The sequence below is a fragment of the Nyctibius grandis genome, chromosome 2 (assembly GCF_013368605.1).
Source record: "Nyctibius grandis isolate bNycGra1 chromosome 2, bNycGra1.pri, whole genome shotgun sequence".
NCBI lineage: Eukaryota > Metazoa > Chordata > Aves > Nyctibiiformes > Nyctibiidae > Nyctibius > Nyctibius grandis.
Window position 1 is genome coordinate 69879604 of NC_090659.1, and position 14116 is coordinate 69893719.

Sequence of the window (14116 nt, forward strand, 5' to 3'; positions counted from 1 at the left end):
TGTGAGATGTGATAGCAGTTTGGTAGTACTAAGGGCTTCTCATCAAGCTGTTTCTGAGTGTGTTGGTTTAAACAAAAACCAAAGGTCCTAGCCTTCTTACAGAAGAGACCCCATATATATACTTATAATGCAACAAGGATGACAGTACACGGTGCAAAAGGGGCTATGCTGGACAATGCACCATTCTCAGATATCAGATAACAAGCCTACAGTATGCCAAAGCACTCTCATTTTAGAAAAAGGATTGTGTGCCCATTCCTGAACTTAACTCCTGTATTATTACTTGTGGAATCACAGTTCTGAGTAGGGGCAAGGTTTCGTGTGAATACTCCACTTAGGAGCAGGATGGAAAGAGTCCACTGAGAGGCAAAGGAGTGATAGTTTTTGTATATTAGTCTTTGCTTAAAGTTTGTCATTCCTAGAGATCACAGAACCATGGAATAGTTGAGATTAGAAGGAACCTTTGGGGGTCACCTTGTCCGTCCTCCCTGCCCAAGCAGAGCCACCTACAGCAAGTTGCCCAGCACTGTGTCTAGATGGTTTTGGATATCTTTAAGGACAGAGACTTCAAAACCTCCCTGGGCAACCTGTGCCAGTGCTTGATTACCCTCACAGTAAAAAAGCGTTTCCTGATGTTCAGAGGGAACCTCCTGTGTTTCAGATTGTGCCTATTGTCTCTTGTCCTGTCACTGGGCACCACTGAAAAGAGCCTGTCTCCCTCCTCTTTGCACCCTTCCTTCAGGTATTTGTACACTTTGATGAAATTCCCCTAAGCCTTCTCTTCTCCAGTACAAACAGACCTAGCTCTCTCAGCCTTTTCTCATAGGATAGATGCTCCAGTTCCTTCATCACCTTAACACTCCTTTGCTGGACTCTCTCCAGCATGTCCATGTCTCTTTTGTACTTGGGAGCCCAGAACAGCACACAGCACTCCGGGTATGGCCCCGTCCACTAGGACCCCCAGGTCCTTTTCTACCAGTCTGCTTTCCACTAACATTCCTCTTCAGATACCTCCACTTGTAACTGCCTCACCCTGATAAATGATGGCTTTAACATCTGGAAATTAGTAAGCCACCTGATCTGGAAATAGGAAGAGCTAGTGCTGGATGCATTATGAGTCCATTTCAAGAACCACCGAAGAAAGTTATTGGAAAGATTGATTTATATTGTGACTTTTTCTCTGTTTGTAATAAAGGAAAAGCTATCTTCCTAGACAATTTATTCAGATAAGTATTCAGAATTTTCAGTGTTTTTGTTTTGTGTTTTTTTTTTCCTAAATGTACACATACCATTTCTTTTACTGTCTTTTTTATTAACAAATTTAACATGACCATTTTGTAGGTGATTTCTCAGTAGACCTGACAGAGGCAACAGTCATTATGTCTCCAAGCAAATTTATGGTTAATTTCTTGTCCGTCTCTCCCATATTTCATCTTGGTCATAAAAGGACTGGAGAAAACTGGCCTTTCAAAACAGTGCCTCATACGGTTATGGGAAATGAATAAGTGATTCAAGAAACTAAAGATTATAGCACACTTTTCATTTCATGTTTTAAAAGTAAGGCACATTTCTTTGGCTTTCCTCATCGTAATATATAGTAACATTTGCTTGTTGTGAAAATAAACGCACAAAATTCAAAATCAAACCCCAAAACTCTGCCAGATTTATTTATTTTTCTGAGGATACTATAGAAAAAAAAGACCATGACAGATGTCAAACACATTCCTTAGTAGATTATTTTAATATTTAGTTATCATAGTGATAAGTGCAGAATCTACATATGAAATTAAAAAGATTCTGTGCTGCATTGTCTGTGGAAGATTAAAACAGGGAAAGAAGTTGAAATAAAGGAAGGAGGAGATGATAGGCTCATAATGTTAAACTTATCTGTAACATTTTTCTGTTGTTGTGATAAATACGTTATTGTTGCTTGTTTGACAGATGTTCATGTTATGATGTGGCATGCATGTTAGCAAAATAACATGCTTGGCTATGTTGCACCCAAAATCTTGTAATGGACAGTAAAGGAACACCATCTATATGGAGCCATTGTTAGTTGAACTCACTTTTAACAGCTTAATAGTTCAAATCATCTAATACATTAGAGAAAAGCCTCACTAATAAGACAGTCTAAAATGTTTTACGTAATGTTTCCACGATGTACTTCTATTCTATGATGTTGTGCATGCCTTTTGTTTCTGTCTAAGGTTGATGGTGCTTGTCTTCCTCAAACAGAGACACGGCAGGGTGTAACAGTGAGTTGTGGGGGTCCCAGATACGTTAGGAGGAGTGAAATGTTCATGGTCATGCTGCCTTCTTCCTCATTCTTGGGTTGTCTTAGGACTTTTTTTGTGTGTTTTTGTATCTTTGTCTGTTCTCTCCTCCTTGGTTCCCAGCTGAAATATGACAGTTGCTCGCTAGATTTACTGGACTACATATGCACGCACAAGATACATATTTATGCATATCTTTTCTATAACCCATTCACAGTTATAGTTTGATGACAATGGATTGTGTTCTAAGAAGAAAAATAACTTAAACCACTCTGAAATCAGTATTTATAAGAGTAACGATCCATGTATCTTCAAAGATCTGATCTAAGTGAATTTCTTCATCTTAGTTGGAAATGAATGATATTTAAAAAAAAAAAAAAGTAAAGAATTAATTTCTTGAACTGGAACCCAGCCACAGAACTATCCCTGCTCTTCTGACAATGCTTAATCAGTTTTAATACTGTCCTATATGCAACATCAACGAAAACAGCACGGGACCTGCATATCATTTTACACAATTCCTCTGCTATATTCTGTCATGGGAAAATTCAAAACCAGAAGCTAGTTCAGAAAATAAATTTTTAAAAATGCAAATTACCTATTGCGTGATAGTCTATATATATAATTTTTAGCATTTTCCCACTATGTAGCTCAGGAAAAAATACTTCAGAGACCAAAATCTTAGGTAAATTTTCAAATTTTTGATGAATATTAACACATGCGTGGAGATTAAGTCTCAGATCTGTTGACATTCTAATACATTTCTTGATTAACTGGTGTTTTTAGACCTAAACATCAGCTTCTTCATTCTCAGACAGGTAAAGTACTAAAAAAGGTTTTGTTTGAAAAACACACAGAGGCATTGACTGTTCTCTGTAATCAATAAACCATGATTTGTAGTCACAGACTTCTGGTTTCTTCGCATATCACCTTAAAATGCCCTCATGCAGAAAAAAGTAAGAATTGGCACTTTCTACTGATAACCAATAGAGCAGAACACCTCATGGTGTTTGCTGAAATTCTGCTGATCTGTATTGTATGTATCTGTGGAAGTAATAAAGGTCTCTTATTCCTTTTTCATAAAGTCTGTTTTAGCCCTATTAATATCTTTTTGTATTTATGGGCTACAAATAGCAACATTTTGTAGGACTGTCAGTGAATGTGTAACACCAAGAAAGCCTTGTGGCTGAAGAAGGTCATTGAACCAAAGTAGCCATTTTTTATTTAATGTACTGACAATCAACTTGTATTTTTTCACTCCAGAGTCTGTAAAGAAAAATTGAATATTTCAAGAATAAGAATGGAAGTAAAACAGTTTTAAAACATTCTTTCAACCTTTTCAATATGGTTCCTTTGTACTCTGGCAAACACAAACTCTGATATTTGTATTTTGAGTAGAAGTTCAGCCTAGTACACTATATGATTCCTAATAGAATATTCCCTCCTGTTAAAGCATATCTTTAGGTTAAAGATATCTGGAGTTTCTTTTAAGTGAATACTAATTTAAAAGCAATTGGATTCACTTTTTTCTTCTTCTTGAAGAATGAAGAGTTCAGTGTCTTTATGTCTGTGTAACTTTAAATGGGTTTAGAGATGAAGATATAAGTACATATTTCGTCTTACCTCTCTCCCCTTCTTCTTCCTCACACTTGTCTCAAAGACTACAGTTAGCACTGAAGTTATTCCATATGGCACAGAGTTAGCATAGTGTCTAAGATTTATACACTCTTTCTGCTCCTGTCATGAAAGAATACCCTGGATGCTGTTTTTCACAATGTATACTGAGTTCAGCATTATAGAAGTACACAGGTAACCTAAAGCTCACTTAAAACTCAAGAATCTTTCATTGCTGTCTAACATAACTCAGGAGAAATCCTAGAGGCATTGGCCTTAGTGCCTATGAGTTTCTAATAATTTCTAATTATCTGGAAGGACAAATGAACACGTGGGGACTTGTTTGCTTGTTTGCTTGCTTGCTTGCTTTCTAAGAATGGTTTCTAAAAGACATTTTTTTATAATGTGAAAGTAAAATGCTTGCATTTTCTTGTGAAAGTCCAAAGGACTTTTCAAAGGGAAGAAGCAACCTCAGTTCCAGATAGAACCTCTGGAAGCTGTGAGGCTCCAGACAGTTCATTTTTAAAATGTAACAATAATGCCGATTTTAATGACCTTCTATTAAAACAGTTTTATTCTCGAAGAGGTGGAAGTCACTTGCTTTCTGTTCAGGTGTAGACACACTACTAAAAATCATGGACATTGGTTAAGAAGAACATGAATGGGAAGGAGGAGATTGAGCATCTTTTGTATAGGAGACAGGGTAATGCTGACATTCAACTGCATTTTATTTTAACACTAACAATTTCAAGTGCGCTCTCACTAATGGTCCATACATGTTTAGCTGAAAATCATAGGCTGGGTGGGAATTTTGTAACCATTTTAAGATTTAAAATGCTGGATTTTTTTTTGTCATAGAAAAATCAAAGATGAACTAAACCTCTATATTTTTCCCTATATTTTATTTTGTATTATACAGCATACAATGAAATATCTCTAAATGGAAATATAATTAGAAAAAAATATTACTTAGAAATAAATCTCACATAATTCACTGAGAATAATAGACTTTAATATGCCTGACAAGACTGAAGTGACTGTTTCACAATTATTTTTGATCATATTTCTCCCCAATCAAAAAACAATCAAACCTCTGCTGATATTATGCCTCTTAACTTTGCATATTTGAGAGAAACATAGATCACAGCATCATAGAATTTTAGAATGGTTTGGGTTGGAAGGGACCTTAAAGATCACCTAGTTCCAACCCCCCCGCCACAGACAGGGACACCTTTCCCCTAGAACAGGTTACTTAAAGCCCCATCCAGCCTGGCCTTGAACACTGCCAGGGAGGGGGAATCCACAACTTCTCTGGGCAATCTGTTCCAGTGTCTCACCACCCTCACAGTCAACAATTTCTTCCTAATATCTCATCTAAATCTACCCTCTTTCATTTTAAAACCGTTACCCCTTGTCCTATCACTACAATCCCTGATAAAGAGTCCTTTTCAATCTTTCCTGTAGGCCCCCTTTAAGTACCAGAAGGCTGCTAAAAGGTCTCCCTGGAGCCTTCTCTTCTCCAGGCTGAACAACCCCAAATCTCTCAGCCTGTCTTCATAGTAGAGGTGCTCCATCCCTCTGATCATCATCTTCATGGTCCTCCTCTGGACTTGTTCCAACAGCTCCATGTCCTTCTTATGTTGGGGGCCCCAGAGCTGGACGCAATACTCCAGGTGGGGTCTCATGAGAGCAGAGTAGAGGGGCAGAATCCCTCGACCTGCTGGTCATGCTTCTTTTGATGCAGCCCAGGATGTGACTGGCTTTCTGGGCTGCAAGCATGCATTGGGAGCTGGGACTGTTTAGACTGGAGAAGAGAAGACTGAGAGGGCATCTTATCAATGCTTACAAGTACCTTAAGGGTATTTGTAAAGAAGATGGGACCAGTCTCTTCTCAGTGGTGCACAGTGACAAGACAGAATCACAGAATCACAGAATCAACCAGGTTGGAAGAGACCTCTGGGATCATAGAGTCCAACCGTTGCCCTGACACCACCCTGTCAACTAGACCATGGCACTAAGTGCCATGTCCAGTCTTTTCTTAAACACATCCAGAGATGGTGACTTCACCACCTCCCTGGGCAGCCCATTCCAATGTCTAATGACCCTTTCTGAAAAGAAATGCTTCCTAATGTCCAACCTGAACCTCCCCTGGCGAAGCCTGAGGCTGTGCCCTCTTGTCCTATCGCTAGTTGCCCGGAAGAAGAGGCCAACTCCCACTTCACTACAACCTCCCTTCAGGTAGTTGTAGACTGCAATAAGGTCACCTCGGAGCCTCCTCTTCTCCAGGCTAAACAACCCCAGCTCCCTCAGCTCTTCCTCATAGGTCAGACCCTCCAGACCCTTCACCAGCTTGGTCGCCCTCCTCTGGACTGGCTCCAACACCTCAACATCTTTCTTGAAGTGCGGGGCCCAGAACTGAACACAGTACTCAAGATGCAGCCTCACCAGTGCCAAGTACAGAGGGACGATCACTTCCCTAGACCGGCTGGCTACACTATTCCTAATAGAGGCCAGGATGTCATTGGCCTTCTTGGCCACCTGGGCACACTGCTGGCTCATGTTTAGCCGGCTGTCGATCAGCACCCCCAGGTCTCTTTCCTCCGGGCCGCTTTCTAATCACTCTTCCCCCAGCCTGTAGAGCTGCATGGGGTTGTTGCGGCCGAAGTGTAAGACCTGGCACTTGTTCTCGTTGAACCTCATGCCGTTGGTCTCGGCCCATCTATCTAACCTGTCCAAATCCCTCTGTAGGGCCTTCCTACCCTCCAGCAGCTCGACACTGCCACCCAGCTTGGTGTCATCTGCAAATTTACTGAGGGTGCACTCAATCCCTACGTCTAGATCATCGATAAAGTTATTGAACAGCACCAGCCCCAGAACTGAGCCCTGGGGAACACCGCTAGTGACCGGCCACCAGTTGGACTTTGCCCCATTCACCACCACTCTCTGGGCTCGGCCATCCAGCCAGTTTTTAACCCATTTAAGAGTCCACCCATCCAAGCCCCGGGTAGCTAGTTTGTCTAGGAGGATGCTGTGGGAGACAGTGTCAAATGCCTTACTGAAGTCTAGATAGACTACATCCACAGCCCTGCCCTCATCTACTAAGCGGGTCACTTGGTCATAGAAGGAGATCAGGTTGGTCAAGCAGGACCTGCCTTTCATGAATCCATGTTGGCTGGCCCCAATGCCCTGATTGTCCTGCATGTGCCGTGTAACGGCACTCAGGATGATCTGTTCCATCACCTTGCCTGGCACCGAGGTCAGGCTGACAGGCCTATAGTTCCCTGGATCATCCTTCCGACCCTTCTTGTAGACGGGCATTACATTTGCTAATTTCCAGTCAGCTGGAACTTCTCCAGTTAACCAGGACTGCCGGTAGATAATAGAGAGTGGTTTGGCAAGTTCATTTGCCAGTTCCTTCATTACTCTGGGGTGAATCCCATCCAGGCCCATAGCCTTGTGGGTGTCCAGCTGGCACAGCAGGTCACTAACCATCTCCTCCTGGATTACGGGAGGTTCACATGGCCCCCATCCCTAACTTCAGGCTCTGGGGGCCCGAGTCTCCTGAGGACAACCGATCTTGACATTAAAGACCAAGGCAAAGAAAGCATTGAACACCTCTGCCTTTTCCTCATCCTCTGACACTACACTACCCTCCTCATTCAGCAAGTGATGGAGGCTCTCCTTGACCCTTCTTTTGCTGTTGATGTATTTGTAAAAGCTTTTTTTATTATCTTTGACTATAGTAGCCAAATCGAGCTCTAATTGAGCTTTGGCCCTTCTAATCTTCTCCCTTCACGACCTGGCCATGTCCCTATAGACCTTCCAAGTTACCCGACCCTTCTTCCAGAGCAAGTAGGCTCTCTTTTTTTCCTTAAGTTCTAGCCTACGTTCTCTGTTTAACCAGGCTGGTCTTTTTCCCCGACGGCTTGTCTTACTACAGACTGGGACAGCCTGCTCCTGAATATTTAGCAAATCCCTTTTGAAGCATGTCCAGCCTTCCTGGACTCCTTTGCCCTTCAGGACCGATTGCCAAGGGACTCGGTCCACCATCGTCTTAAACAGGCTAAAGTCTGCCCGCCAGAAATCTAAGGCAGAAGTTCTGCTCTTGCCCCTCCTTACTTCCCCCACTATTGAAAACTCTAACATTTCATGGTCGCTATTCCCAGGACAGCCACCGGCCCTCACATCTCCCACTAGTCCTTCTCTGTTCACAAAAAACAGGTCAAGCAGGGCCCCTCCTCTAGTCGGCTCATTTACCACTTGCAAGACAAGGCACAATGGGCACAAACTGAAACATGGGAAGTTCCATCTGAATATGAGGAAAAAAATCTTTACTTTGAGGGTGACAGAGAACTGGGACAGGCTGCCCAGGGAGGTTTTGGAGTCTCCTTCTCTGGAGATATTCAAAAATCACCTGGACGCAACCCTGTGCAGCGTGCTCTAGGTGAGCCTTCTTTAGCAGAGGGTTGGACTAGATGATGTCTAGAGGTCTTGGTCTCTCAACCTCTCCTCACATGGCAAGTGTACTAGCCCTGATCGTCCTGGTCACTCTTCCCTGGACCTGCACTCCAGCAGATCAATGCCTTTCTTATTTGGGAGTAGGGGTTTGGCAAGGGAAGGCAGGCAGCAAAATGGATGCAGTAATCTGTATGTGGTCTATTAAGTGCTGAGTACAGGGGATAAACGCTTCCCTTGTTCTACTGTCTGTGCTTCTTGTAAAACAGTCCAGGATATTGTTCGCATTGTTTGCTGCACAGGTACAATGCTGGTTCATGTTCAGCTTGCTGTCTACCAAGAACCTTGCATGCACAGAAAACTATTACAATGTTAATACGCTGTACAATATTTTCATTAAATATTTTTGTAAATAAAGCTATACAGGAAAAATATGCAACAAACATTTATAATTATTAAAAACAACCAAGCCAACAGAAAAAATTGTGCTGGAAAGTCTCTATTAATAAAATTAGACAGACTCAGAATTAAGATTCAAGTGTATGAAATTTACTGGAGAGGCCAGTTATGTCTCATTGAGTCATCACTTTTATTTCTCACTTGTAATTTTGCATATTACTATAGAGACTGTTATCATTGATCTTTACACTTTTTATCATAAACTCTATCATTCTGAATGGTGTTTTTTTCCTTGAATCAGAGATATATGCCAAGTACTGATATATATGTTTTCAAACAGAAAATGTACCTTTAATGGAATGGAAATTGGATGACTAAACTGCAACAGAAAATAAGTATTTTACATAAAGTCTATTTCCTGTACAAGGAATTGAAAAGTCAGATATATTTTGATATTATAAAGACATGCTGAACTTCTGTTTATCTTCCTTTAGAAATCTTCCTTGCACATAGAAAAAAACTTTGTTTGGCTTTACTCTACATCTTCATGTAATTCATATCAACACTATTCCTGAACTTCAGGGTTTACACTCAAATGAATTCATGTAACATTTAGCTTCCTGAGCAAACTCTTCTTGCAGTCCACAGTGACCTCAAACATGTTCATGGCAGTCAGTTGTCTTTCTGTAAATTTTGTAAACTCGCTGCTGTTTTATGGAGAAGTAATTAAAAAAAATGTGACTTAGTTGTCTTGCAGATGCCCATGAGTATTTTACATAATATGGCCTCTGAAGTCATCAGTTTTACTTGCATTAGTTTTTGGTTAAAATATTAAGTGATGTGGATGTCGCTACTAGGAATATTCTACTCCAGGTACTGTGTGCCAAGGGTTGGAAAAATATGTTTATCACTGTGAAAGCTTTGCTGTCCATGAATGATACACTGTCCATGCATTATACACTGTCCATCATCACATTGCCTGTCCTACAGGAAAAGGTACCTACTACTTTTAATCTGTGTTTTGTCTTCTATTTTACTTGAAAACACAGTGAAATCTCTATTGCAAATCAAAAGTCCTTTCCTCTATGTAATATTTTAACGATATCGGTGCATATAGATGAAATAAAACATGAGTTAGTTTTTCATGTAGATACAAATTGATCTTCATTTCTTCATTATTCTTTCTTTTTATGCTTTTATTAGGCACCTTTTTCCTGCTCAGTGATCTAGAAAACACTAATAGCCAAAAAACAACAAAAAAAACACACACAAAAAAAGGAGAAATTTTCTATTGACCTTGGAAAATGTTCATAGACTCAAAGATGGGCTAGAGAAAAACCACCATGAGCCAGACATCTGGTAGGAGATTTTTTTTTTCTTGTTTTTTCCACATCTTTTTTTTTTTTTTTTTTTGTATAAATGCCTGGATTATTGGCTAGTTCCCAAACAAAGATTTGTCCAAGTGCTATGGGCCAAAACTTGTCACAAGTACATAGAAACAACTCTGGTCATGCACATAATGAGAAAGAAAACTTTGGCTGAAGCCAGGAGAATACTTTGACAGGAGTACATTATCTCTCTTGATCCTTGAAAAAGATGACATTTTCATTTTTCATTTTAATGTAGTATAATTCAATAGAGCCCACATGGCTAGCAAAATATCAGATTGGATTAATGACCTTGTTCCATATTATTACTGAAGAATAATGTCCTTCAGCAGGGAGCATGTAAAGTTCAGGTGACTCATTTAGAGAAGACTTTACACGTTGAATACAACAGTCAGTATTAAAAAGAGAGTATTAAAACCAAGATAACTCACAGAACAAAAAGTTATCTGAAGACTGTTTCTCAGTGCTTTACGAACCAAGGCTCCAGCTTGCATTCAGCAGGAATTTAAAGCTCTGTTCCTGTTCAATCCTGGCTGAAGGGAGGGTTTATGAACTCTATAAGTGTAGGTGACCTCTTTTTTTCTACCACTCTGAAGATGTACTGACTGATTTGTATGAATGTATTAGTGTGACAATCCCATAGTATACACAAAATATAAATTATAAAATGATAATCTATTTTATATATAGCAAACACAATCCACTGAAGTGATGTTGCATATAGGAGAAACGTACCCTTGTCACTGATTCTGATAAAGCTTTCATCAGTGTTAACCAGAAGAAATTCCACTTAACATGCTGAGTACACACTAGTTTGGAAAGTGGCATGATACCATAATTATGCCTAATCTGTAAGTCAATCAATATGCAGAATATTACGAAAGAGAACTGAAAATCTTAATTTATTTACAGGTATATGTACATGTCACAGAGACTCACAAAATAGACTATAAACTCAAAATGAGATTTATTCTAATCAAAATTGTTTAGCACTCCAACAAACATTAAGAAACCACAGGTTCAGGATGCTAAATGAAACTAATACTACACAACTGACTTAAGAATTCCTAAGCTTTAGAACGATGCCCCAAAATGCACTATCACTCACCTAATAAGGTGAGGGCTCTCAGCCTCAAAGAGTTGCCTTGAGCAGTCTCCCGACCCAAGGGGAGAGTCCCTGACTTCAGTCCCACTGCTTCAAGGAGGACCAATTCAATTTGTTCACATATATGGCCATGTCAGTTCTTATTGGCTGAAGGCCCCATCTTCCCATGACTGTGTACGTAACAACTGTCACTATAAAGGCATGAAAAGTAAGGGCACAAAAAGAATCAATGGCCTTATGTTTCAATGGTCGGAAAGCCCCAGTCTTTATCAGGGCACCTGCCACAAGAACTGCATCTTATATTGTCTTTTCTTCCATATTTTGAGGTAGTAGACAAGCAATTTATGAGAAAAGTTTTTTCCCTTCAATGCCTCAATCATGAGATTTGTTACTACTTTTGACATTTTTTATTTAATCTCTTGGATCTAATTTTTGTTACCACAGTTTTACTTCTTGTGGGGGTTGATAGTCATGAATGATTTGTATTAGTAGGTTTTCTGCATGCATGACCTCTTTTATACATATCTAAGTAGTTTTATCCTCCCCTCTATGTACCTAGTTACTTTTTTCAATGTCACCTATCCTTTTAGCTTTTACAAATTACTGAAACAATGAAGTTGCCTTTTCAGGAAAGCTAACTGCAGCTTGGTAATAAAGTTGTTCCATTAACACTGCTAGTGTGTCACTGATTCTCACATACATAGCATTGTCATCCGGATACTTGTTCAAATTTTAATGGGACTATTTGTGTAAATAAATTCAAGTAGATGCTACAGTTTCTTGTACAATTAGATCATAATGGAGGTAAAAGGTATTTCTGGGTAGATAGAAATTGTTTTAAGAAGACTTAGGCTTTTGTCGTTGGTTTACAAATAGCTTAGCAAAACTAGTGGATCCACAGTTTGGTGCCCAAAAGCAGGGTCATGCAACAAAATAACTGTCCATTCATTTCACAGTGTAGAAAAGAGACCTGGATGGTGGTCTAACACATCTCAGTAGTTCTCTAAATTAATCTTTGCGTAAATAAAGGCTGAGGTTTTTTTCTTGTCTCAATCAGTATCTGTTCAGATAACATGCAATATTTCCAACAGAAAAGAAATTGAAACAGTGACTGGTGCTTTAGACTAGTGGATTCCCCACTTATCTGGAGAGTAAGTTTTCAAGATTCAAATCCTGTGTTTAATCAATGTAGACCTGACATCCTTATTGTCTTCATTTAATTACAATATTTTCAACAGAATGCCAACCACACTGGATGCATGTACTTTGCATGTACAGTGAACCTGATACAAAATATTTATAGTTTATTATTTACACTAAATGAAATAATTTAAAAATACAAAATCTCCTTTCAGCCAAATCATACTATGAGGGTTAGTGTATATAACATGTCACATTTTGTAAAAAATGCTTGTAAGATCTTTGGGTACCCATTCAATGTGAAGAAAAAAAAGTACGTGATGCTGCATCACTACCACACTTTTGTAGGCATTCTCACAGGTAAAAGGTGATATGGAATGTATTAATGGTTAATCTTTGGTTATAGGACCTTTAACATTTTAATTGAAGGGTAGAATACTCTTGGAGAAGCATCCAGGAAGCTGTTAAGAAAAGTGCATTTTCAAAGAAAAATGGATCAAAGCAAAAGGAGTATTTTTTACTGTAATAGAAACACAGAATCTGACAGTCCTACAGCAAATTATTCTTTGGTAAATAGAATTTTTGCTGTTAAAAATGCAGGATTAGGCTTTTTTTTTCACAAGAAAAGATAAGTTGTTGAGTTACTGTTGCTGACTATGATATCTTTATACAGAACTTAGGAATTTATGGATTCAAGGTTAATTTTGTTTGTGAGTATTGTGATGTTAGCATTAATTTACTATGATTTTGATGGCTTTTATAGCATTGTCCTTTGTTGTTTTTGACCTGAAGGCATTGCTGCTCAAAGTTGTATAGCTTTCCAGTTACAAATCCTGATTTGTCTTCTATTTTTCATTGTGCTGTTTATGATTCATTGGATTATCATTCCTCATGTCAATACTTTTATGTGAAAATGACATTTTTGTGGTGAATGGTAGCTTAGAGAGAGACACACACACATACTTTGAGTGTAAGATACAAATAAAATATGCTCTGAAGATATAATTGTCACACTTAGAAAATTACCTGAATATTTTATTCAAATAATCAAACTTTGTTTCAGCTTTACCCCTAGCTACTTCATTTCCCTGGAGTCACCAAAAAGCAAATTTTTCATGGGATATTATTATTTATTACTTTTGTGAACAGTCTTTGCCTGTGCAAGTTAATCTCAGTGTAAAACAAAAGGCAACAGGTGGGTATTGTACAGCAGAATCAGACAGAAAAAGTCAATATTGATTACTACGATACTGTGATAAGAGCATGTCAGATGCCCAACTATGCAAGAATGAATGCTTTAAAAGCTAACTTTAAAATTAACTCTTTTGTCCAGCCAACTGTAGTAGATATAGAATAATAGTTCAATTTCCATATTTTTAATGTAATCAATCTAAAATAAATTGTTCCAAATTGAAAAAAAAAAGAGTAGATTGAACAATGAGTTCAGAGATAAAAGGAAAAAAGTGAAAAAGAAACCTAAAGATAGTAAAATTAAATAAACAATGGTACTTTTAACTGCACTTTAGATACCATTAATTCCATTATGCTCAAATTATCTCCAAATATGGATTTGTAACTACCATTCTATTTTGAAGTCATAAAGATGTGAATAAACTCCTCAAGTAGAGTATCACAGTTTGTAAAAAGGAAAAAAAAATCAGCTTATTAATTTGGCTGTGTGGTTTTGTGTTTGATACATGACCTTTTTCCCTTAAATGAAATTTTTAAATATTCAGGAGATT